A 27843-nucleotide genomic window follows, 5' to 3' on the forward strand; every position below is an offset into this window, starting at 1 on the left:
TTGAGGATCCAATACTGATAAAGGCTAAAGAATCGGATCTAGAAGTAGTGGGTCAGCACAGTGGTGACTCAGTGGTCCCATGGGGACAACATATGTAAGGAGTTTGATGTTCTCCCCCGTGTTTGCATGAGTTTTCTTCGGTTTCCCGGGGTTTCCTCCCACTCTGCAAAGACATACTGATAGGGAATTTAGATAGTGAGCCCCAATGTAGACAGTGATGATGTCTGCAAACCAGTGCGGAATATGATGGCGCTATATAAGAGAGTAATAAAATAAGTCAAGGCGATCCAGTAAATGAGGACATCTCTGCTGTACCGGGCCCACGTCTCAACAGAGCTGTAGATGATAGGCTCATGATGTCATAGACAGACAGATTATTTCAATTGATGTAAAAAGGTTTTTTAATCCAGCAAAGTGAATTAAAAGCAAAAGTTATTTATTGTAACTTCATTAAAATAGTAGCATGGGCATAAAAAATATCTGATACGTTTCGAGTCTGACTGATTCCTAATTGTAGAATTATATCTACAATTAAGAATCATCCAGTCAGTAATTTTTTATGTCCATGCTATTGTTTTAATGAAGTCACAATAAAGAATTTTTGCCTTTAATTCGCTTTGCTGGATTGAAAAAACATTTTCGAACAAAGCTACTTGATACAAGCTTTTTCCATGCACAGTGGAGTCAATTGAGCACGAACCATATTGAACAACATACATATATTTGATGGGCGAGCTCCATCCACAAACTTAAAGACAGATTATCTTTGAGGAAAAACCTACTTTGTTGGAAACAAATTGGCCCCAAATCATCAAGACTGGCGATTTTCTCGTGGTATAGTCAGACACTCATGATTCATGAAGAGGTCCACGTTTTGACCCTTTCCTTCGGACAATTGACAGATTTAGTGCCTCTCTTATATGGCTCAGACGAATTAAGACACAAACGCGTTTCGGGACAAACTTGATAGTTATGAATGTTCCTCTCATTCTACTTAACCTTGATTTAGAAACACATCTTCCCTTGTTTCATTTTTATTTTATTTTCAAATATATAATTCATTCTTTTTCAGCAGTGTACATTAAGGAACATATTATTAAATTATGCATAAAACGCGCAACAACACAAAAAAACAAAATGAACGAGGATGGGTGGTTAAGGCGAAAGGATGTAATAAATAAGAACCATTTGTCAGTAGATACGCTGCACAGTAAAATGATGTTTAGTGAATTTTTTATACAGTACTGATGAGATATGGGGGTCAATGATAAATCAAACAATACAACTAGATAACAGCAATAGATAAAGCGGGAGGTTCACTACCCATATATTTACAAGTTGTTGCATGGTGTGAAATACTTCATCTTCGTTTGTGAGTCCACCTCATTGTATCACATCGGGGACGTAATACGCATCCATGGGACTCCATAGCAAAGCTCGGAATGGGGATCCAATAGATCATGATCAAGATAATTCAGGAAATGGACAGTTTGTGATTACTAAGGTCTTTACTTCTCTCCTTCATTCTTTATTGGCTGCAGGGAAAATGCTTGAGTTGCCGCAACTTCCCCGGCAAAAACCAGACCTCAAGAGTTTGCTCCAACATGAGACAAAGCAAAGGTTCATCCTGTAGTTTTTTAATAGCGTAATGTTGCTACTAGAGTTGACAAGTTTAGAGCAGACAGAACTGAACTGGTTACTAAAGGTGCTACGACGGTAGCCTGCGGCTCTTAGGGCATGCTTGAGTTGCAGTATTTTAACAGTTGGACAGCCGCAGGTTGGAGAACATTGTGCTACGATAACAAACAAGTTCACGGGTCAATGGAAAAAAATAAGTCAAAGATTTGTAAAGTACCGAAGGTATATAATCATATTCCTCTTGATACAATGTATTAATGTTGATCGTGCAGTACCTTTTAATAGTCGTCAGTATTAAATAAATTCATCTTTAAAAACGTCAGAGCTATCGATAAAAGAGTAGCAGCCTAAATGTGTCAAGTACGAGAAGAAAAAAACAAAACAAAGGCGTATTATGGAAAGATCGCATCGCTGTGGTGAGGAAGAGGTTAATGGAATAGTTGGGTAAATAATATATGTTTAGGAATCTGGAGATATGTAACCAATTGGAATTTCGTCTTTTTTTCCTTATGCCTCTTTTTCTTTTCCTTTTCCGCTTGGTAGATTCCAGTGGCGGCTTAATATTGTAAATCACAGGCTATCTCTCCACATCTGTCATTTTGCCTTTTTTTTTTTTTTTTTTGATCTGTTCATGGGCATATGATCTTGGGAACTTAAGAAGAAAATCTCTTAAACATCTGTTGAAAAAAAAAAAAAAAAAAAAACATTTGTATTACTTCCAATCACACAAAAGCAGTTTTGGCTTTTGGACGAAAAGTAGAACATTGCAAAATGTTATCAGAATTCCTATATGGAAATAATTCTGGGAAGTCACTGATTCTGTGTTATGAAGCCATCTACGATCTTGACCAAAAAAATGAGCCAGAGCACATGTTGGTAAAACTGCAATGCATAGGTGCACGTTCACACTGTGGCAATTTAACAGACAGAAACAAAAATAAAAGCAAAATGAGCAAATACCCTATAATACTATACAAATAGAAGTAATACATGTCAATAACACAGGGTACTTAGTTAACACTATTTCGATCAAAAAGCATAAAAGCCATCCCACCACGACAAGGTGCACCCAAAAGGGACAGCACCTAACTCTTGTAGTTCACCTCACTATGTGTCAGAAGACGTCTTAATACAAAAGGGCAGAGCAGGACTGGGTCCCAACTGTGCAGCCACTTGTCTATGGAGAGCTATATAAACAAAATGGACAGTCTAAAAAGGGGGAGCCATGCCCTTGTTTTTCCAAAGTACAATAAACTGAAACAAAACCAAAAAATGAGCCAGAGGTGAACTACAAGAGTTAGGTACTGTGCCGATTGGGTACACCTTGTCATGGTGGGATGGCTTTTATGCTTTTTTGATCAAAATAGCATTAACTAAGTCCCTTATTATATTTAAATTTACTATTCCTTTACTTACTACAGGGTAATTAGTCATTTTGTTTTCATCTTAGGTTCCATCTACGATTATAGCGGCATAGCTTCTGAAAAGGAAGACAAATAGAATGTTATGGAGACCTGGGTAACCTGGCACTGAACTGTTTCTGAAAATATGTAGTAGAGCTAAAAGCATTCAGTTTGTAGGCTATGTTCACACAGGGTGTTTTTTATGCTTTTTTTCTGTAGCAAAACCTGCTCTCTTGGCAGGAAAGAAGCAGCGTAAAAAATGCAGGTTTTGGTGCCTTTTTTTACGGCGGTTTTTGCTGCATTTTTCAGGATCCCAAAGTTCAGCTTTGCTTCCATCACAGAAGAATGAACACAGATCACCAATGCAAGACATATGTTCATGAAAAAATAGACATTATAAATGTAAGCGCGGAGAGGTGAATTGGTCTGGAATAGTTTACCTAAGACACTGAGTTTGTAGGACTCACTATTACACAATTTACTTTCACACTTTGGTCTGCCATTAAGTTGCTCAGGCATTGTTCAATTTCACATCTTAGTTGGCCACAGGTATTGTTCAATATCACACCTTAGTCAGTTTACGTTGTACGCATCACTAATGTAATTAAACTGTACTAATCCTAACTGTCATCTCGGGTGACCAAGATAAAATGGTAAACTTGGGAAAATCACAAAAATAAATGGGTTTCACATACTGCTGTACTTGCTTTTTTTTCACTAAAAACGCAGAAAAACGTTCACAGTAGGCATTTCTTCAGCATTTTTTGCACCACCGAAAGATGCTGAAAAAATGCTGAAAAAAACACTGAAAGAGGAGACATGCTCTTTTGTGCAAAAAAACATGCAAAGCACAAAATACTGAGGACAAATAAACCAATGTATGTGCAGGTGATTTCTGATAGTCTCAAAGACTTTGCTGGTACTGTAAAACACAACTGAAAATTTGCATAAAAAACGCCTAGTGCGAGCATAGCCTTATAGTTCTGAAAGGATACCTGATATTAGATTTGTGCTGCTCAAAATATGGGCACCATAAATTAAAGCTTGGCTGCACAAACGCAGCCAGATATGTTTCATTTTGAAACGCCATTGTGTTTCAGGGGAAATATAGTTTGAAAAGTCAGCAGGGACAATACGGGGAGCCCTGACTAGTCTGGTGAGGTCCCTGACCAGCCTCTCCCCACCCAACTCCAGTTGATTGATAGGTCTTTCCCATATGTGTGCTCAGGGAGAGACCTGTCAACCAAGTGGAGCAGTGCTGGGAAGAGCCGGCTGGGAGCCGCACCAGTCTAGTTGTGTCTTACCGTACCAAGCTACAACGCGCAGCCATGCGCTGATTCATGCTGCTCATAGTAAGAATCTAGTTGCAGATTCCCTTTACATTAGAACTATCACCAGATTTTGTAATACAGACTGCATACATTAATAAATAGAAATATTAGACCTGATGACGCTGATGTACTTACTTTGAGACTCCATGTCAGAATGACTGTGAAATTCTAAAAATAAGCATTTTAAGAGTCCAGCTACGACAGGACTCATAAAATATTAGGTGTTATTCTACAGCTACACTTACCTAAATTTTCAAAGTAACTACACCAACCTCATCAGGTCTTAAAGATTTATTTAATAATGTATGCAGTTTATACTGTGATATCTGGTCACATGGCCACTTTGAAGAGTTCAGTTGTAGCTGTATAAGTGCTGTTATTTTTGTGCTTCTTATATTACAGCTTACAAGAAGCCTTCTATTATCCATCATCTATGCTGGCAAGAAGTTGTCTGCCTCTATTTTATATGGGTCCCTAAATGGTTTCTTGAAGTGCTTCTCACGGACCACTCCCTCACGTTTAGGGTGCCTTCAGACAGACGCATAAATAGGACCAAGATTGAAATGCATTGCTCGGACTGGCCGGCGGCTCTCTCCACCCAAGCGTGACAGCTTCATGTATTCGGGTGGGGAGAGCCGCCAGCCAGTCCGAGCATTGCGTTCCGATCTCAGTCTGATTTATACAGCCGTCTAGTATTGTGTGTAACATAGAGTAGGTGGAGAATGACTCTATTCCATAAATCCAACCTTGAGCACCAGAAGCAGAATATCCCATGTAGACCAGTATAAACATGAAGACATTGGCAAAGACGCTACCTTGGAACCTGGCAAAAACATTTTTTTTGCTTTTTTATTTTGCTCAGAATATTTTCCTTTGTCCTTTTCCTTAGTTATGCATATATGTAGCACAGCTGCTATGCGTTGGTGGCAAGTCATCAATATTCTCCTCCACTGCTACTGCAGATGGTAAGGTGTCAATTGCAGTTGCACCGCAATTAGCTGATCTAATGATGTCACCCTCTTCATGCAGATTCTGATACTTGGCAACCGCAGATTATAGGGATGAGATAATTTAGATCATAAAGGTTTAAAACCGGGATAATCAACTCCAAAACCTGACCACAGATATCTGCTGACTGGTTCTCCCTAACCTGCCATCATACATGCTTCGTCTCTTATAGACCTAGAAGGACAATCCGTAAAAATTGGTCACTAACTTTGCCCTCTCCGTAAAAAAATTGAAGGTGTCCGTGATTTTTATGAAGCTGAAGAAACTTATACAAATTATTTTGACTGTAATGATCATCGTTTTACAGTTTACAGTGAATGCAGCTCATGTCTCCATTAGCGTTGAGCGAATTTGTTCGGTATTTCAAATTTGGGTTCGTTTTCGGGGTTCCGGCTTGCTCGCGCCAAAAAATCGGCTCCGCCCATGAACATCTCTGATTTGCCACACTCTCACGCGTGGGCAGAGCCGATTTTTTGGCGCGAACAAGCCGGAACTCCGAATACGAATTTGAAATGCCGAACAAATTCGCTCAACACTAGTCTTCAGATCTGAATTATGGTCTGTAGACATGGATCACTTATCAAAATGGTTTGTTATGGTTTTCCAAGTTGGCTATCCTGGTGCAGATCATCAGGCAAAAAAAAATTCGACATGCCCAACCGGTGTTTTGCATTATTACGAATGTTCATTGGTTGAAACAAACAATCGTTCACTTCATTAGTCCAGGTGACGATTGTCCATTACAGTCGAAATTGGCCGTTTCCATTAGCCTTGATCTGCTAATGCACATTAAAAGGAACCTGTCACCAGGTTTTCCCAATATAAAGTACAGCCAACATAAGTAAGCCCCCACTTACAGCATTTTAGTATGTCCCCAATTCCCTATGCAAGAAACAAAAAAGACCTTTTAGTATACTCACAGATGGCGCAGTCTACTCTAATGGGCGTTGTTGGTCTTGATCCGGAACCTCTTTTCTTCTTGCGATCGCCGTCCTTATTCCCTGCTTCATGTGGATGACGCGTCCTACATCATCCACACAGTGTCCCCCATCGTGCTCCTGCTCAGGGGCACTTCTCTCTGCCCTGCCGAGGGCAGAGCAAAGTATTGTAATGAGCATGTGCCAGGACAGGCCAAAGTGCGCTGACAACCCGGAAGTAAAGTTGGCGCGTGGCCACTACAGTGCTTCGCTCTGTCCTCGGCATGGTAGAGAGAAGTGCGCCTGTGCAGGAGCATGATGGAGGACTCCTTTATGGATGACATAGGAGGCATCATTAACATGAAGAAGGAAAGGATGAGGGTGCTTGTAAGAAGAGAAGAGGCGACGGGTCAAGACCAGAGACACCCATCGGACCGGACCGAACCATTTGGGAGTATAATAAAAGGTCTTTTTTGTGCCTTGAATAGAGAATTGGGGACATACATGCAGCATCCTTGAGTACTGTAAAAGATGGCTTAAAGGTGCTGGTCCTACTTTATATTGGGAAAACCTAGTGAAAGGTACCCTTTAAAAAGGACTTTTCACAACTTTTGGCTTAATAAACTATACATCCCTGCATGTAGTAGCAGGACTGTAGGTAAAAATGCTATTTTTCCACCATTCTTTTATAATAATAATAATTTTTATTTATATAGCGCCAACATATTCCGCAGCACTTTACAATTAAGCGGGAACATGTACAGACAATAAATTCAATACAAGGTGAGACAGTTTAAACAGCTACATTAGGAGTGAGGGTCCGGCTGCTCGCAAGCTTACATTCTACAAGGAAATGGGGGGACACAATAGGTGAAAAGTGCTTGTTATTTCAGCTCTGGCAATTATAACAGGTAGGGATTTTCATATAAAGTTGCATGATCCGGTCATCAACCAGTATGTTTGTTTAAGTGCAATAATCAAGTATCGAGTGCAGTTATCGTGTACATGGAGGGTGTGGAGACAGACGAATAGTAGGGTGAAGATTCTGAATAATATTTAGAAGGAGGAAACAAGGGAAAGTTAGTTTGCTGAGTAGTTGAGGTGGTAGGCTTGTTTATAGAGATGGGTTTTTAAAGTATGCTTGAAGACATGGCGGCTAGGCATCAGTCGGATTGTCTGGGGTAGTGCATTCCAGAGAACTGGCGCAGCACGAGAGAAGTCTTGGAGACGGAGGTGCGAGGTTCGGATTATGGGGATGTTAGTCTTAGGGTATTTGTAGAATAGAGGGCACGTGTAGGGCAACAAACAGAGATGTGAGAGGAGATATAAGGCGGTGCAGAACTGTGAAGAAGTTTGTGGGTAAGAGCGATGAGTTTATATTGGACCCTATAGCAACCAGTGTAATCAATGGCACAAGATTCCATTCCATTGTGCAGATCCAGGGCGCTGGAGTTACTGCAACCAATTTTTCCTAGTGTTCAAGTTGGCGTTTAATTTCTTTCAGCTCTGTGGGCGTGTACTTTTAACCTACTATGATGCTGTCCAATCATAAGAAGCAACGTCATAGGGAGGAAAAAGTACACTCCCACAGTTCTGAAATGAAACGCAAATACAGAAGGTCAGAATTGTGCAAGTGTGACAGTGCGGACAGCGCCTCCCCTCTGGCACCTCCTTTTATTAAAGCCTTAGACGAGGAGGCAAACAGCAGCAGCAGAGTGAGGAGTATCACAGGAGCAGATGAGGATGGCAGATCTACTACAAGTAAGTATTACTGTAAGTGCCAGGAGAGAGGCAGCGACAAATAAAGTCTCATGTGACTATGCTGGCACAACCCTTACCTTCTCTAAGGGCATTTTATTTCGGGTCAGAACTTTGGGCATTCAAAAGCAGCTTCAACTCTAAGGCCTCATTTAGATCTCAGTATTTTCTAAGTACGAGAAAAATGGTCCAATTATTAGATCAGAGTGTGATTTTCCTCGTATGTGGAAATTTTTTTAAAAAAGGTTTCTCTACCTTCTCTATTCAGAGGGTCCATGAAATTCAGACCACACTTCGAATGTCACCCAAGTGCAGTCCAATTTTTTTCATGGACCCATTGATTTGCATTGCAAATTTTGATCCAACCCTCGAATCAAAATCGGACATGTCACCATGATTTTCCACGGTCCTCTTGGTCCGCGAAAAAACACAGACATGTGAATGGCCCCATAGACTATCACAGGTACGAGTGCTAGCTGTGAAAAAAACTGATAGCATTCGTCCTCGAAAATCTAACGTCTGAATGAGGCCTAACTTAGAGGTTTCTGGGATTCTATCAGTGCGGCATGTGATTTCCAACCATCTCCACTTAAAGTGAGAAAACGTTTATCTTTAGCTTCATGAATACAGGCATCACATGCATAAATTTAGGCGTTTCGAAAATAGAAACAAATAGCAGAATACAGAGCTACATAATTATTACTCCCTGCATCCATGCAACATAGTCACGCCCTTCAGCAGTTCTTTATTTCACTCTCATGGGAATTACCACACCCTACGAGATTTTGGCAGGCCTGAAGACTTTAACTCCTTCCCTACTCTAAGGGCTCGTGCACACAACCGTAAAAATCAGAGAGTGTAATCTGTTGTTTTGACAGATAGCACTCACCCCCATGTTATTCTATGGGGCCATGCACATGTCCAATTTTATCCTTTATCCTTAGACCAAGGGAAAAAAATCGCAGCTTAGACGAGTTGCATCCGATTATCGGATTGCACTCGCCCATTCATGTCTATCGGACTGTCGGAAAAATCGGACCGCACTCGAATGACATCCGAATGCAGTCAGATTTTCATGCACTGACAGAATGGAGAAGATGAAGACATTTTTTTTATTCTCCAAATCCGAGAAAATCGGATTACCCTGTGATCTAACTCTGATCAGAGTATGATTAGCAAACTTGGACCGATTTTCTTGGATGAGAGAAAGATGGTTGTGTGACACTAGACAAATCTACTTTTTTCTCTCTCTGATGCTGTCTTTTAATGATTGGACAACTGTGACGACACAGCATTTAATCTTAATTATGCTAGACGTATATTGGCAGTAGGTCAAGAAACATAGACTATTGTTCATATTATCTGAACGTAGACTCTTGAATTGATGTTTGTGAGTTGATGAATGGTTGCTGTTTACCTATTTTATCAGCTCCTACAGGTAATTGTGTTGCTATCTTTGGAGGACAGGGACGCAGGGTCACTGAACAATCAATGTTTGCTAATATGTTAATTCCCCCTTGTATATGTCCATGTATCTTGTTGATATGCAAAACAGTGAAGGCCAAACTATGTAGATTGATTAAATAATAATATTAATCTCATCCCACCTTCCCCCTGACCTGTGGATGATGACCTAAACCACAAATGTGGGTATAAAACGAGATCTATACCCTTATGTGGAGACTCTACAGATTTGGCATTCTACAGGATGGCAGCCTAAGGGACCATGGACCAGGCTGGAGGAATACAGATGTGCTCCATCGACCATCACGGTTGGAGAATCCAGGTTTGGGCCCTTCGGTCACCTAGCCATGTACCTCACTGGACTGTCAGCTTCCTAAGATTGTCGTTACCTCCTCTATGTGGGTGCCCGCCAAAAGTGGGGTGCCACTGATGGGGGTAGTTGACCCTGGAAGCCCCGAAGTTGCAGCTGCTCTAATCCCGGCGAGTCAGCGGAATGGTGATGTAGCACCCCGAGAGCTCGGCTGCTACAGGGGTATTGCACCTCAAACCAGAGGTGTGATATTCCACTCCCGGGTAAGGATGGAGTGTGGACCAGGACTCAGTAAGCTGCATGCACCACACACACCCCATTTCCGAGGGACAGCTCAATGGTGCTCCCACTAGACAGAAGTGCAGGCATGACAGCATCTGTTCCTGGCTGCAGTGGGAGGGGGAGGAAAACCCAGTGGTGTAGGAGCAGATAGGGGTGGGTCTCTGGGCATAGGTAGGAGCCCATTGGTTGCTAGTCACCTGGGCTCGGGTGTGAGAAGGAGGTATATAAGGTGGGCACCATCTTAGAACAGTAGTCAGTGCAGTGCAGAGAAGAAGCTAAGAGTGAGAGGAGAAGACAGGAAGCAGAGCCCCTGCATGGGCTCTGCTCCGCAGGCAGGCCTTGTCAGGAGGCTGGAGCCTGAGAAAGAGAGAAAGGAGAAGGAACAGAAAGGACAGTAAGAAAGGAAGCAAGGAACAGGAACACAGAGAAAGGCCCAGAGACACGAGGACAGAAGGAACCCCATATGCCCAGGAGATACAGGGTGAAGGGTTGGCAGAGCAGGGTACCGGAACCCAAATTGGTGGAGGCGACTAATCCTCAGCCAAAACCGGAGGTTGTGACCACATCTTGGTGCGACCCCTCACTACATCCACCAGGAAAGCATACCACATAGGGTCAGGGAAACCGGAGAGAGGTTTTGCCAACAGAAGGCCCGAGGAAGCTGGACAAAGGTGGGTCACTGGTGGGGACGGCCAGAGAAAGGAAAGGAAGGGAGTCCTGTGCCACGCTCTGGAATTGCCTGGGAGTTGGTCGAGCCCCTTGCCTGGTGGACGCAGCACGGCTTGGGCAGTCACCGCCGGTACCGAGGTGACTAGGACCAGTAAAGAACTGTGAATAAAGCATTGGAAACTGCAACCACACGTCTCTGTGTTTCATCGCCGCACCAGCACCATTAGTACTGGGACGCTCACACCATTACCACCATCATCCACATTAGCTGCCCTGAGGCAATACTTCTCCCGTGGGGAGTTATCCCATACTTGGCTGCGCATACAACACCAGCCTCAGCGGTCTGCAGCGCAGCGGCGGTCCCCACTGACCGCAATCCACGGGTGGCGTAGTCGGACACTTATTATAACACCAATAGACTGCCACTGGTTTGACCACCCTGGGCACGGACCGGGTCAGCGCCACGGAGACTACAACCCCCAGCATCTTACAGAAGGCCCGGTTCCGGGTTCCCCAGCACAGGCCCAGGGGGCGCGTCAGTGAGACTGTGTAATTTTGCACCATCTTAGGTATTTGCTGGGCCTGTTATATGTTATTGTCTGTTGATGGTTCAATAAAGTATTGCTACACTGTTTTACCCTCATCCTGTGTTGTCTGAGTAGTATTATGCCCACGGGAAAGGAGATCGGGCATTCAGTGGGATGAGCCCTGCGGTCTCGGGCAAGCGTACGAGAGCACCCACTGACCCCTGTGTCTCCACAACAACCTTATAGTGGATATGCGCCCACAGATCTGAAAGGAATAAAATGCCCAGTTGACCAATAAGAAAATTGACGGCAGTAATTTCGGCGCCCTATATCTCCACAACAGGGTAGAGAAACGAAAATAATATTAAAAAAAGTACTGCTCATATAAAAGAGTGACGGCCCACCGGAGGATTTCCCCTGTCCAAGCTTTAGCTTAGATCAGGTAATCCACGGCCAGTCCATGCTCAGACCGTGTTGCATGGACATCTGCATGAATCCTTACGCAAACCTTAAAAGTTACGTACGCAAACCTTAAAAGTTACATACGCAAACCTTAAAAGTTTCACCTAACATTTTTCTAGTCTGCATTAATTCCAGAAATTAGGAAGAATATTTCCATAATGTATTCATGCCATGACGCATTTGGCACAATCTGAATTTATGAATGAATAAATCATTCATTTCCTAATTCCATGGAACTAATAAAGAAGAGAATTAGTATATGAATCATTAAAATGCCAAGATCAAGACACCCAGGTTATGAGAGGACACTGCTTCTACAGCTCATCGACGTCCTTATAATTGTAAACCGGAAACTATCCTAAACTTTTCCTAAAAAAATGGTTTCTTTATAAAAATAGATAATAGATAATTGCTTACCTTTAATTAACTTCTTATCATAGACAACTGACAGAAGAGTATAATAGTAACCCTAATAGAATAGTCAAAGGAGAGAGCGCCACAGATGCAACACCTACCAAACAAAAATAAAAAATATTATTAAATTAGTTCAATTGATATTCCAAATTTGTAGAATTTTCCTGTTTTCAAGATCTTCAGTTGCTAAATTTACCCAAATAATGTATGAACAAACAATACCACCATACCACTAGCGGACAGAGACAGAAAAGGGCCTCTATGCAAGAACAATATATGGGCCCTTTGCAATCTGATAGCTCATCATAATGCACAATTCCACCTTCTTTGGAGGTGGCAATGGGCCACTTCCCTCTTGGGCCCCTGTTCGGCTGAACAGGTTGCACCAATGATATGTCTCCCCTGCTCCATACAGTGCCAAAATAATACTAATCCACTAAGGTTATCAGTTGAAATTATGCTGAAAAAATTCCTTTATGGAAGCTAGGCCATTAATGGCACTAGCTTTAGTAGCAATGGATTATACTCCCTATGGTCCTTGGTAGGGTTGCTTTGAAGCGACTTGCAGGACCCCGCCCATCAGCAACGTCATTAATGTTTGGCCGCTGGACAGGAACCCTGAGAAAAGCCTCAAGCTTTTTACCTCCCAGTATTGTTGGCTCCTTTTTTGATTAGTCAGCCTGGTGTGGCATCGCGCCAGGCCAGCTAATCAAAAGAGCCGAGGATGCCATCAGGTAAGAGGTGGTTCTGAAGGCTCCCATCCAGTGGTCCCATTATTCTGAAATAGTCAATGGCTCAGGTCTTGTCATTCGATTTGCACCAGCTCTAGTCCTTGGGGCCACCAATCATCATAGGCCAAATGGGAAATCTAGTCATGGCTGTGAGTGGTCATTCCGTCTCCCAAGATTTTGAAAAAAAAACGCTGAATATTTTATGTTTACTCACCATTTACTGTCACTTGTCCATCTTGTAGATTTATGTTTGTCTGTATCTGAACCGTATATTCACCATTAAATGACTTCTGAAAATTTTGGATCACCAATGAGCCATTTTGGCTGCAACTAGCGTCTGAAAAGAATTTTTCTCCTTTTATGTCTTTACCATTGACGTGAGTTAATATCTGATCCGTCGCACTGGTGCTCAGTCCTCTATACCAAGACGTAAAAAGAATTGTCCCCTCGACTCCAATTACATTCAGTGTGACGGTATTTCCAGCTTTAGGATTCGAAGGAATAACATCAATTTTGAGTTTAGTGCTTGCACCTAGACAGGCATGGAGGAGAACTGGAAGAGAAGTAGAGGGAAAAAAATAGAGTGGAGCGTAAAGTGAAGTAAAATACCAATAAATACAGAACTGTATAATATATGGCAGATAACAATTTTTAAGAGAAACATTGCCAGAAGACCACCACTTGAAGACCATTTCTGATCTAGACCAGTTTTTACCGTGATGGATTTTCAATAACTTAATAACCTATGAATATTGGCTCTCCTATGGGAAGACCGTTCCTCTAGAACAGTGTTCCCCAACTCCAGTCCTCAAAAGCCACCAACAGGTCATGTTTTCAAGATTTCCTTAGTATTGCACAGGTGATGGAATCATTGCCTGTACAAGTGATTCAATTATCACCTGAACAATACTAAGGAAATCCTCAAAACATGGCCTTTTGGTGGCTCTTGAGGACTGGAGTTGGGGAACTCTGCTCTAGAGGACAAATATTTTCGCACTGTACTTCATTTCATTATTGACTATATACAGTCAATGTGGTTGATATTAAAGCTCACACATGTGAAATCTGTATTGGTTCCTGCCCTTCCTGTCACTGCTTCTGTCGCCGGGCTGTGCAACACTCTCATTGCAGGCCACAACTCTATTTCTGTGTCCTCTGGTACTTGTAGCTCCGTCCAGGCTGGGATATTGAGAGTTAACTTTTGCCAGTGTTTTTCTCTCTGCTGTGAGGCCTGGATGGGGCTGCAAGCTATTTAAGCTCCTGAAATCCTGATGTTTATCGCCAGTTATAACTTGACTAGCTTCAGTGAACTTCTGAGTCTCTTGCTTGTATTCTTAGTGGACTTTCCTAATTTTGACCTCAGTTTGTTTTTGACTGCTCTCCTGCCTTATATTTTTATCCCTGCATGACCTCCTGATTCTGACCTAACTACCGAACCATTCTTTCTGCCAGTCTGCACCACCAGCCAGCAGTTGACTCTGTGGCTCCAACCCAGTGGCGCCTGTTTAAGTCCAAATCCCTGTATAGGGGTTAAAGGGTGAAAACCAGAGCAACCCTTGAGATTTGGTAAACAGAGTAGCTTGCGTCAAGTCTGTGGCAGCCATTTTATATCTCTTACAGACCCACGTTACAATACACTGGTTCATGACCATCTTTTATTGGCAAGTCTGCTCAGACACATGGTTTCTATGCCTCTCTGGGGGTAAAAAATAAGAAAATGCACTAGAAAACCCAACATGGACAATCTAATTCTTCTCGCAGACAACTAAGAATGGTAGGATCTATGTACAAATGCTTTCCGCTAGAATATAAAATATATACACTACCGTTCAAAAGTTTGGGGTCACCCAGACAATTCTGTGTTTTCCATGAAAACTCATACTTTTATTAATCAAATGAGTTGCAAAATGATTAGAAAATCTAGTCCAGACATTGACAAGGTAATAATAATGATTTTTATTAGAAAGAATAATTTTCTCCTTCAAACTTTGCTTTCGTCACAGAATGCTCCCTTTGCAGCATGTACAGCATTCCAGACCTTTGGCATTCTAGCTGTTAATTTGCTGAGGTAATCTTGAGAAATTTCCCCCCATGCTTCCTGAAGCCCCTCCCACAAGTTGGATTGGCTTGATGGGCACTTTTTGCGTACCATACAGTCAAGCTGCTCCCACAACAGCTCAATGGGGTTGAGATCTGGTGACTGTGCTGGCCACTCTATTACAGATAGAATACCAGCTGCCTGCTTCTTCCCTAAATAGTTCATGCATAATTTGGAGGTGTGCTTTGGGTCATTGTCCTGTTGTAGGGTGAAATAGGCTCCAATCAAGCGCTGTCCACAGGGTATGGCATGGCGTTGCAAAATGGAGTGATAGCCTTCCGTATTCAAAATCACATTTACCTTGTACAAATCTCCCACTTTACCAGCACCAAAGCAACCCCAGACCATCACATTACCTCCACCATGCTTGAAAGATGGCGTCAGGCACTCTTCCAGCATCTTTTCAGTTGTTCTGCGTCTCACAAATGCTCTTCTGTGTGATCCAAACACCTCAAACTTTGATTCGTCTGTCCATAAAACTTTTTTCCAATCTTCCCCTGTCTAATGTCTGTGTTCTTTTGCCCATATTAATCTTTTCCTTTTATTAGCCAGTGTCAGATATGGCTTTTTCTTTGCCACTTTGCCCTGAAGGCCAGCATCCCGGGGTTGTCTCTTCACTGTATGTTACGGGTCCGGATGGTGGAACCTCTGTGCCGAGGTGCAAGGAGGGACCCAGAGGGGCATGTCTAAGTATCAACCCCAACCGACCCTGGTCGAACGGCAGCAAACGACACCGTGACCAGGGAGGATCCGGGCTGAGGGACCAGGTGCTACTCTGGGGACGACCTTGTAAGAGAGCAGGTGGCTCCCACGGGTCAGATGGCTGGGACTGACCGGTATGACAGGTGGACACGGCAAGCAGGCAGAAGTCTCTGGTAGCTGACAGGTGGTCACGGTACGTGACAGCAGAGCAGGAAGTAGTCTCTAGGTTTACCAGGCGGGTGGTCACAGCAAGTAACGGCAGAGCCTCCAGGCAGGCTGGCAGGAAACAGGCGGGCGCTCCCAGGTGAGCGGGCAGACCGACAAGGCAGGTAACAGGCAGGTAACAGGTGGGCGCTCCCAGGTGAGCGGGCTGACGGACACAGCAGGTAACAGGCGGGTGCTCCCAGGTGAGCAGTATGACAGACACAGCAGGTAACAGGTGGGTGCTCCCAGGTGAGCGGTATGACAGACACAGCAGGTAACAGGTGAGCGCTCCCAGTTGAGCGGGCAGACGGACTCTGCTGGTAACAGACGGATGCTCCCAGGTGAGCGGACAGACAGACAGGGCAGGTAACAGGCGGATGCTCCCAGGTGAGTGGACTGGCAGACAGGGCAGGTAACAGGCAGGTAACAGGCAGGTAACAGGTGAGCGCTCCAGGTGAGCTGGCTGGCAGGCTCGGCAGGTAACGGGCAGATAACAGGCTGGCATGCAGGACGAGGAGTCAGGCTAGCAGCGGGACCTGAGGGCTGACGCAGAGATCAGAAACTGTGCAACAACTTTGCTCGGGCACCTCCATTTTGGAGGAGGTGCCCTATATATGGGAGGACCCTCGGCTATTGGCCGGGGACTCCTTAGGACGGCGCACGCTGCCCCTTTAAGAGGGGGGCAGCGCGCGCGCGCGTGTCCTAAGCACAGTGCCCGGGGGACTGCGCGCGCAGACAGCAGGCTGAGAAGGAGAGCAGGGAGCGTGGTGAGAGGGACGGCGTCTCTGCCCGGCAGGAGGCAGAGACGCCGAAGCTACAGGGCCGCGCGCGCCGACAGCAGGCTAGGAAGGAGAGCGGGGAGCGAGGAGGTGAGAGGGACGGCGTCTCTGCCTGGAAGAAGGCAGAGACGCTGATGCTACACTGTAGATGTTGACACTGGCGTTTTGCGTGTACTATTTAATGAATCTGCCAGTTGAAATGCTGTGAGGCGTCGATTTCTCAAAATAGAGACTCTAGTGTCCTTGTCTTGTTGCTCAGTTGTGCAGCGGGGCCTCCCATTTCTCTTTCTACTCTGGTTAGAGCCTGTTTGTGCTCTCCTCCGAAGGGAGTAGTACACACCGTTGTAGGAAATCTTCAGTTTCTTGGCAATCTCTCGCATGGAATAGCCTTCATTTCTAAGAACAAGAATACACTGTCGAGTTTCACATGAAAGTTCTCTTTTTCTGGCCATTTTGAGAGTTTCATAGAACAAACAAATGTAATGCTCCAGATTCTCAACTAGCTCAAAGGAAGGTCAATTATATAGCTTCTCAAATCAGCCAAACCGTTTTCAGATGGGCTAATATACTTGTGCAAGGGTTTTCTAGGGTTTTCCAAACATCCATTAGCCTTCTTACAAAGTTAGCAAACACAGTGTACCATTAAAACACTGGAGTGGTGGTTGTTGGAAATGGGCCTCTATATACCTATGTAGATATTACAATAAAAACAAGACGTTTGCAGCTAGAATAGTCATTTACCACATTAACAATGTATAGAGTGTATTTCTGATTAATTTAATGTTAGCTTCATTGAAATAAAAAGTGCTTTACTTTGAAAAATAATGAAATTTCTAAATGACCCCAAACTTTTGAACGGTAGTGTATATTAAAATCTTAAAATATTTTAATTTTAAAGTAACTGCAACATTGACCCATCGATTATTCTGGGACAAACTCTGACTCTCTTGGAAACAGATGATTTTGCTCTGGAAACTGCGACCTGCCAGGAGTTCCCACATCAGCATAAATGTAAATTTACATAGTAACCCTATTTCCCTGAGCATTTATACTGCATGATATACTTTTCACTTTTTTGCTCTTTTGTGAAATGTTTGATACTTTACATTCTTTTTTTCTGTTCTTTCTGTTCATTTAAATGAACAAAATATGTGGATTTGACATTTTTTATCTTTATTATTACCTGACAGAACAAAGCCTCCAAGAATTGCAGAATGACTTCCAGACATGTCTAAGACCTCTTTAAGTAAAAACCTAAGGAATAAAAGAAAACAAGCATTGGATTGTATTTATGTGACATGTTTCACAATGTTACATTTTTTTCTTTTTGTTATGCAGTGTTACATTTTTTAAAAAATATATGTTTTTTTGGTCAAGAGCAACCTTGATATAGATATAGGAAAAATAGCTGCAATTTTTCAGGCCTGGTGGGTGTCATGGGTGTGTCAGATGTGACAGACAGTCGCCCATAGGCGGATTATAATGAGGGCAATCCGGGCTACCGCCCGGGGCCCCGAGCCTGCAGGGGGCCCGCAGCTCCGGGTGGGATGTCTAATGCCGGATTGCCCTCATTATATGTGCGGGCCGCTGTGGCACATACCGGTAGCAGTGGCGGGAGGGGGGACCCCGGACCGCTCCCCAAGCAGCGGCCGCCGCTACTTCTTCATCGGCCGGGCCAGCACTGCAGCAGTTAACTTCCCTGTGCTGGCCCGGCCGCGTCACTGCTAGGAGACATGGCCCTGTGCGCGGCCGTGTCTCCTAGCTGTGACGTCACGCAGTGCGCGCCCGGCCTGCACTGCTGCAACGGAGAAGTCAGAGCGGGCAGGAAGAACGGAGCCGGGGGATGGTGAGTCTGTGTGTATGTGTATGTATGTATGTATGTATGTATGTATGTATGTATGTATGTATGTATGTGTGTGTGTGTGTGTGTGTGTGTGTGTGTGTGTGTGTACAGGCAGATATCATTGTGTGATGTCTGTTTATATGTATTTTTGTGTTTCAAATGTGTTTATGCGTGTATGTATATGTCTGTATATCTTTGTGTGTGTGCGTGACTGCATGCGTGACTGCATGCGGCCTCCTGCTGAGTATAGTTGGCGCCGTGCGGCCTCCTGTTGTCTCTGGGGGGGGCGCCGTGCGGCCTCCCACTATGTATAGATGGCGCCATGCGGCCTCCCACTATGTATAGATGGTGCCGTGCGGCCCCCAGCTGTGTATAGATGGTGCCGTGCGGCCCCCTGCTGTGTATAGATGGCGCCTTGCGGCCTCCTGCTGTGTATAGATGGCTACGCCCCGCCTCCTGCTGTGTATAGATGGCGCCGTGCGGCCTCCTGCTGTCTCTGGGGGGGGCGCCGTGCGGCCTCCCGCTGTGTATAGATGGCGCCGTGTGGCCTCCTGCTGTGTATAGATGGCTACTTGCGGCCTCCTGCTGAGTATAGATGGCACAGTGCGGCCTCCTGCTGACTCTGGGGGGGGGCGCCCTGCGGCCTACCGCTGTGTATAGATGGCGCCGTGCTGCCTCCTGCTGTGAATAGATGGCGCCGTGCGGCCTCCCGCTGTGTATAGATGGCTACGTGCGGCCTCCCGTTGTGTATAGATGGCTACGTGCGGCCTCCCGCTGTGTATAGATGGCTACGTGCAGCCTCCCGCTGTGTATAGATGGCACCGTGCAGCCTCCCGCTGTGTATAGATGGCTACGTGTGCTCAATATTGAGTCATACAATTAATACAATACAATTAATTGAGTCATACAATTAATGTAAGGCTATGTGTCCACGATACTGAAATGTTCCGGATTTTTTTTGAGCGTTTCTGCATCTCCCTGGCAGAAAAAACGCATGTGGATTTTACATGCGGATTTTACATGCGGATTGTACATGCGTTTTCCTGCCAGGGACATGCGGATGTGAAGCGTTCTTCACTTGCATTTCCGCATGCGGGTTGACAAGCGCTTTCCAAGCGATTTTAGCATCACTTGGAAAGTGCTTGACAACTTGGTTACACTATATAAATTCATGCAACCGGCATGGATTTATATAGTGTGACCGTAAAAGAATGGTAAAAAATAAAAAATATATACTTACCTTCTGATGGCCTGCCGACGTCAGCGGTCGCGTGACCCGTCACATGACTAAATGACGTCACGGCAGGTCCTTTTCAGACCATTGCGAGCTGCCGGCAAGCCAGGACGCATCAGATAAAGACACCGGGGGCCATCAGAAGGTAAGTATAATGTATATTTTTTATTTTATTCTTTTTTTACAGGTTCTATGGTACCCGGGTCCGGAGGAGAGTCTCCTCTTCTCTAGACCTGGGTACCATCCGCACATTGAAACGCATGGATTCCGCATCTACAGATGCAGGGATACGGATTCCATGCGTTCTAATGCAAGTCAATGGCGGCGAAAACGCTGCGCTTCCGCAAAATAATTGGTAATGCTGCGGATTTTTCCGCAGCGGAAATTTCCGCAGCATGTACACAGCACATGCGGATTATCATTGGGGAACTTGGCAGACCTTTCACCAAGCGTTTTTTAAGCGTTTCTGCAGCGGAATTGCTGCTGCGGAAACGCTTAAAAAACGCATAGTGGGCACACAGCCTAAAAAAAAATATTATAATTAATATTGTGCCAAATTAATTTCACGTGAACTATCACATGATCTATCACAGGGGATCATGTGACATGTCACGTGATAAATCAGGTGTGCGGGGGGGGCCCGCGCCTTCTAAACTGCCCGGGGCCTTACTACTCTTAATCCACCCATGCAGTCGCCCTACAGTTGGTTGCAGAAGATCTCTTCGTTTGGCATTACAGACACCTTCTTAGATTTGTCTGAGTCTAGGACCCAGCGGCTTTCTCCCTCCTGCTAATTGACACCCAGGTCTGGGTGTTTAAATACTTTCTGTTTGCTACAGGGAGTTGCCGATGATATTCACATGTTCCCTTGTGAAGGCTTGGCGCTATTGCAGTCTGCTTACTTCCTCTCTGGTGTTACGAGGACGTGTGATGTAATCTCTCTGAAGTCGGCTCAAGCTAAGTTACTTTCCCCTGTGTTTGTCTCCCTTGTTGTCTTTAGTTGTTAGTGGGTACTGACTAGTGCTCATCCCCCTTTCCTATCCAGGGCCATGCTCTAGGGAAATACAGGGTTTAGGTTCCTGTGCGGCAATTGGTGAGGCACCAATATAGGGACGATAGGGGAGACAGGGTGATATCAGATCAGCCTATGAGGTGTCCACTCCCCCTTTCCCTAGTGTTTGGGCTCCCTCCCCCTCTTCCATTTGTGTTGTACTTAGTCTTTCCCACACCTTGCGTAATAGTGGCTTAACGCATGCAAGAAAAGTACACTAGCCTCTATTCATCATTTATATTTGTTAAGTACCGTAATTGTTCTTTTTTTTGTTTTGTGGAATTCGTTGCCTTTTTATAGTGCCAAAACTTTCAAACTGGCACACTCTGGTTCACGATATCTGCTCAAAATAAGTAATGCTTTTTTTCTTTACTTTTTTGTGTTTTTTTAGAGCAAAAAGTCGAAAGATTTATTAAAATGTTTACTGCAGACACATTTCTGTAACAAGTCTGCAATATTCGCTAGGAAGTGGAAGATCCTCATAAAATTCTCCGGATCTTGTCCAGATTTCTTTCTTAAAAAAATCTATATATATATATATATACAGTACAGACCAAAAGTTTGGACACACCTTCTCATTTAAAGATTTTTCTGTATTTTCATGACTTTGAAAACTGTACATTCACACTGAAGGCATCAAAACTATGAATTAACACATGTGGAATTATATACTTATCAAAAAGGTGTGAAACAACTGAAAATATGTCTTATATTCTTGGTTCTTCAAAGTAGCCACCTTTTGCTTTGATGACTGCTTTGCACACTCTTGGCATTCTCTTGATGAGCTTCAAGAGGTAGTCACCGGAAATGGTTTTCACTTCACAGGTGTGCCCTGTCAGGTTTAATAAGTGGGATTTCTTGCCTTATAAATGGGGTTGGGACCATCAGTTGTGTTGTGCAGAAGTCTGATGGATACACAGCTGATAGTCCTACTGAATAGACTGTTAGAATTTGTATTATGGCAAGAAAAAAGCAGCTAAGTAAAGAAAAACGAGTGGCCATCATTACTTTAAGAAATTAAGGTCAGTCAGTCCGAAAAATTGGTCAAACTTTGAAAGTGTCCCCAAGTGCAGTTGCAAAAGCCATCAAGCGCTACAAGGAAACTGGCTCACATGAGGACCGCCCCAGGAAAGGAAGACCAAGAGTCACCTCTGCTTCTGAGGATAAGTTTATCCGAGTCACCAGCATCAGAAATCACAGGTTAACAGCAGCTCAGATTAGAGACCAGGTCAATGCCACACAGAGTTCTAGCAGCAGACACATCTCTACAACAGCTGTTAAGAGGAGACTTTGTGCAGCAGGTCTTCACGGTAAAATAGCCACTAGGAAACCACTATTAAGGACAGGCAACAAGCAGAAGAGACTTGTTTGGGCTAAAGAACACAAGGAATGGACATTAGACCAATGGAAATCTGTGCTTTGGTCTGATGAGTCCAAATTTGAGATCTTTGGTTCCAACCACCATGTCTTTGTGCGACACAGAAAAGGTGAACGGATGGACTCTACATGCCTGGTTCCCACCATGAAGCATGGAGGAGGAGGTGTGATGGTGTGGGGGGTGCTTTGCTGGTGACACTGTTGGGGATTTATTCAAAATTGAAGGCATACTGAACCAGCATGGCTACCACAGCATCTTGCAGCGGCATGCTATTCCATCCAGTTTGCGTTTAGTTGGACCATCATTTATTTTTCAACAGGACAATGACCCCAAACACACCTCCAGGCTGTGTAAGGGCTATTTGCCCAAGAAGGAGAGTGATGGGCTGCTACGCCAGATGACCTGGCCTCCACAGTCACCAGACCTGAACCCAATCGAGATGGTTTGGGGTGAGCTGGACCGCAGAGTGAAGGAAAAAGGGCCAACAAGTGCTAAGCATCTCTGGGAACTCCTTCAAGATTGTTGGAAGACCATTTCCGGTGACTACCTCTTGAAGCTCATCAAGAGAATGCCAAGAGTGTGCAAAGCAGTCATCAAAGCAAAAGGTGGCTACTTTGAAGAACCTAGAATATAAGACATATTTTCAGTTGTTTCACACTTTTTTGTTAAGTATATATTTCCACATGTGTTAATTCATAGTTTTGATGCCTTCAGTGTGAATGTACAATTTTCAAAGTCATGAAAATACAGAAAAATCTTTAAATGAGAAGGTGTGTCCAAACTTTTGGTCTGTACTGTATATATATATATATATATATATATATATATATATATATATATATATTTCTGTGATCTCTCCAGTCTTAGCAGAGCTTTTCTGACTCCTGTGTTGACCTTTTTCCATTTGATAGCTACAGATTCGGATTGTCTATACCTGTCACATGAAAGGGAACATCAGCACAGGAGTCCGCGATGCACCAAGAACATTATAGAAGCCTTGTTTGGACCAGAGGAATCACCAGAAGAGGTATCTTCTGTTTTTCTTTTTTCCATTTTCACTTGTGAATTCTGCCGCAAATCCATGAAACAAACTCCACAGTAAAACAAAGTGACAAAATGGTCAATATCTGGCCTGAAAATAAAAGCAGTGTGTGGATGAAATTATAAAAATTCTCAACCACTTTGACAGGGTAATATTCTGCTGTGAATTTTCTGCTAAGCATTCCAAACGAAAATTCTGAAGAATATCTTTTGATCACACCCTGACAGTCAATTATAGATCCAGCAGTTTTAGCCGCCCTGTATAACAAGTACTTTTCCTGATAGTTATAATGTGCTATTGTAGCACCCTGAGGATTCGGCTGCTACAGGGGTATTGCACCTCAACCCAGAGGTGTGATATTCCACTCCCGGGTAGGGATGGAGTGTGAAACTGAGCCCAGAAAGCTGCATGCACTACACACATCCCATTTCCGAGGAACAGACCAACGGTACTCCCACTTAGAAATGTGCAGGTACGACCGAGTCTGTTCCTGGCTGGAGTGGGAGGGGGGTGGTACATCCCAGTAGTGTAGGGGCAGATAGGGGGAGCAGCCTGGGTAAAGATAGGAGCTCATTGGGTGCTGGTCACCTGAGCTCACACATAGAGGGAGTATTTAAGGTGGGCACCATCTAAGATCAGGGTCAGTCTGCCACAGTCAGTCAGTCTGCCACAGTCAGTCAGTCTGTGAGAAGCCAGAGGAAGAGGAGCAGAGCAGCCCCAGAGAGAGAGAGAGGAGAAAGGAAGAAAGACCCAGAGGGGGTGAAAGAAAAGGACTCTGAGAACCCAAAGTCCATCACCGGGTGAAGAGTTGGCAACTGGGTACCGGATCCCAAACTGGTGGGGGCTAAAGCACACCCTAGCCAGAGACCGGAGGCCGTGGGCAGGATCTGCCACGGCCACCCACCACATCCACCCTGAAGGCAAACCACATGTAGGGTCAGGGAACCCAAGGCCAAGGGTTTCCCAACAGAAGGCCCGAGGGAGCTGGACCTAGGTGGATCCCTGGTGGGGACGGCCAGAAGACAGGACAGGAAGGAGGGCTCAGGGTCACGCTCCGGACTTGTTTGGGGGTTGGCTGAATCCAGGACCTGGTGGACGCAGCACGGCTCGGGTGGTCACTTGAAGCTGGAGTGACCGGAACATCAGCAGTAAGTAAATACCCTAAACTGCACAACCCGACTCTGTCTTTAATTACCATCTATGCTGCACCACCACAACCCCCATCCTCTGCACCTGACCCCCTGAGGCTATACCCCACCCGTTGGGGGTTATACTATCAAAAGCTGCACCAACACCATCAGCCTCAGCGGACCCTGCTGCAGCGGCGGCCGTAGTGACCGCAATACAACGGGTGGCGTAGTCGACATAAAGAACTTTATAACATCTGTAGGACTGCCACATACTCTGAGCTTGACACCCTGGGCACGGACCGGGTCACAGCCACTCGGAGACTACAACCCCCATCTGATCCGGTTCCGGGTATTCCCCTAAAGAATATGGCCCAGGGGGTGCGTCACTATCATAAGTCAAAATACTTGTCACGCAGTACCTTGGGACTGTGGGTGCTAACCAGGTCACTTAAACTACGGGTGCCTTGGTCTATCCTTGCCCCCCCAATTACTCCTGAAGGTGGAGACGCCGGGTTCACGGGCCTTACTAAGCTCCTCTATTAACTCTTATATGTCGTCGTCCCCCCAGGGATGTTGAAGTGTATAGGAATACACTTACTTGACAAATAAGGGATGATGGACAGGGATAAATGAAAATAACAATCATATAAAATGCACTCACTAAACAACAAAGTGGAACACAGGGGAGTAAAAGGAAGGAGAAAACAAATAGGAGAGGATGAGGATGTGCATGGAAACAAAACTCCAAGCAACAATCTCCTGAACAAATCACCAAACGCTCCTCCAACCACAAACTACACTTCTAACTCCAAACAAGACAGTAAGAACTAACACTGGCAGTGCCAGAAGCGAGCATATATCAGAGGGGAGGGGCCAACACTGAACATCTGAGACAATCCAGATATGAAAGCTCCAGGAGCTTCAAGTGAACAGATTAACCCTTGCACTGCTAGCAAGGAAAAAAACTGCACTGTTTAATAAGATGGTGAAGTACTTCTAAGCAGTGCAGGAGTTCGTGAAACCAGACCCCGCAATCATCTGGCCCCTCTCTGTCTCGGTATCCCTGTGACAATACTCTTAAGGGTATGATCCACAGTGCATTTTTTCCGCAGGAAAAACGTTCATACATTAAACAGATTTTTTATGCTTTTATTATGCATTTTTAGTTGCGTTTTTTTGTCATCCATTTGATTGGGTGAAAACTGCTGCAAAAATGCTGAAAGAATTGAGATGCTGGGGATTTGAAAATGTTAAGAAAAAAAAATGCAGCATGTGGATGACTGATGGGACTGCAAAATATATGAAAACACAAGAGAAAAAAACACTACAAATAATAAGTGTGAACAAGCCTTAATAATTGACTTTATGCAACTCTAAAACTTCTGCAAAACCTCAGCGCTAAAAAAATAATACTTTTTAAAAACTTTTAAAAATAAATGTGCCATTGGGCTTTCTTCACTGATACGTGAGCTATGTCTTGACAGATAAATTTTTCCAGATCATATCAAATCATGTGAGACTCCAGAAACTTTTACTATCTCCAAATTCATTCCCTAGCATATTAATATGGAAACATTTTAGCTCCTGTTTCCTGAAATCAATGATCATTTACCTTTATCTTTTCCACATTCAAAACCAGCTTATTCTCTTAAGACCGTCTCCCCAACCACTGAATCCCAGACTGATAAGATATCTCGTCCCCCTCTGCAATCAAACCGATCAGCGCCACGTCATCCTCAAGATGTGTAAGCGGCGGTCTTGTCGTCCCCCTCGGTTATACTCCGTCAGAGAAGATATCAAATCTCCTTATCTTTCCCCTTGATGGCTGTCAAGAATTTTAGTAACCATCTACATAATTTCCACGACAGCTCGCGCTTCCAGAGCTTGAGAGAAACATCAAAGCACCATATGTTGAAAATATTGGACTGCTAGGGATCATTTTTTGCACATTACTAGGACTTTTAAACAACTGTTCTCCACCTAGGTTTGGTAGTGCCCCTTTATTAACCACAGAAAGGACTAAAGGAGTTGTCCACTTTTGGTGACATTTTTTTTAAATTAAAGGGAACCCGTCAAGAGGTTTTTCCCGTATAAAGTATGGTCACCACCATTGGGACCTTTTTTACAGCATACTGGAATGTTGTAAAAAGTTCCCAATCCAGTCGGCAGATCCCCAAAAATATTATACTTACAGATGGGGCGGTCCGGTCCAATGGGCATCTTTGGTCTTGATCTGGCTCCTCTCTTCTTGCGATTGTCCTTCTTCTTCACTTTCGTGTGAATGATGCGTCCTACGTCATCAATACAGTGTCCTCAATCGCGCTCCTTTGCAGGTGCACTTTTCTCTGCCTTGCTGAGGGCAGAGCAAAATACTGTAATGCACATAAGCCGGCTTTACTTCCAGGTCATCGGCGCTCTTCGGCTTTTCCTGGCGCATGAGCACTACAATGCTTTGCTGTGCCCACTGTGTGGATGACCTTGGACGCATATAATATATCTAACAGGATTACATTTGCATGACCTATTATTATTAATTGGAAAATTCAAGAGTTAGTAGCAGTATAACACTTCCTGCCAGCGATTCTGCGGCTTCTGATGATATCACGTTGACAGAGCCGCTTCTTCTCTTCTCTGCTGATGGAGTGTGACTATTGATGTCATGCTGATTGACAGTCGGCTCTCCGCTGCCTAATTGTGGGGAGCCAACTGTCAATCAGCACAACAGAGCAGCTTGGAAGAGGAAGATCTGTACTGGTGTCGTGAAGCAACTGAATTGCTGACAGTAGTGTTCTCTAACCGTATTGAGCCGGCTCAGGTAGAACAGACTGGTTGAGCAACTACTGTACCTTCATGTTAGTTCTTAGGCCCATAGTAAAAAAAAATAAAATAGTCCTGGATAACCTCTTTAAGGTGTCCTCATTTTCTCATATTCAATCCAAATATAACATATAAAAGTTTCCACAGTTTGTATTTAATAGCATATACAGTGGAGATAAAAAGTATTTAGTCAGCCACCAATTGTTCAAGTTCTCCCACTTAAAAAGGTGAGAGAGGCCGTAATTGACATCATAGGTAGACCTCAACTATGAGAGACAAAATGAGAAAACAAATCAAGAAAATCACATTGTCTGATTTGTAAAAAAAAATTGTGGTGCCCTGCTACGCACTGGTGCTACTGAACCCAGAAGGGTGCATGGATGGACATCTCCACAAGAGGCCCTCACACATTCACACACCTCCACCCTACCACCTCAGACCAGCAGAGGGAGCCCGTTAGGGATATACAGTACAGACCAAAAGTTTGGACACACCTTCTCATTTAAAGATTTTTCTGTATTTTCATGACTTTGAAAATTGTACATTCACACTGAAGGCATCAAAACTATGAATTAACACATGTAGAATTATATACTTAACAAAAAAGTGTGAAACAACTGAAAATATGTCTTATATTCTAGGTTCTTCAAA

The 27843-nt window shown here is 44.1% G+C and overlaps 1 long non-coding RNA gene across 3 annotated transcripts in view; it reads right to left on the reverse strand.

The window, feature by feature from the left end:
• Positions 1-1018: 1018 nt before the first annotated feature.
• LOC141172084 (uncharacterized) overlaps positions 1019-27843 on the reverse strand; it is a 54919-nt gene continuing 28094 nt past the window's right edge. For all 3 annotated transcript variants that reach the window (XR_012252412.1, XR_012252413.1, XR_012252414.1), the window contains exons 2-5: positions 17881-17951; positions 13129-13467; positions 12187-12280; positions 1019-2315 (exon numbers count right to left, since the gene is read on the reverse strand). This is a non-coding gene — a long non-coding RNA (uncharacterized lncRNA). The remainder of the gene's footprint in view (positions 2316-12186; positions 12281-13128; positions 13468-17880; positions 17952-27843) is intronic.

The sequence above is a fragment of the Phyllobates terribilis genome, unplaced genomic scaffold (assembly GCF_046119375.1).
Source record: "Phyllobates terribilis strain yellow unplaced genomic scaffold, ASM4611937v1 Scaffold_12__6_contigs__length_324123572, whole genome shotgun sequence".
NCBI lineage: Eukaryota > Metazoa > Chordata > Amphibia > Anura > Dendrobatidae > Phyllobates > Phyllobates terribilis.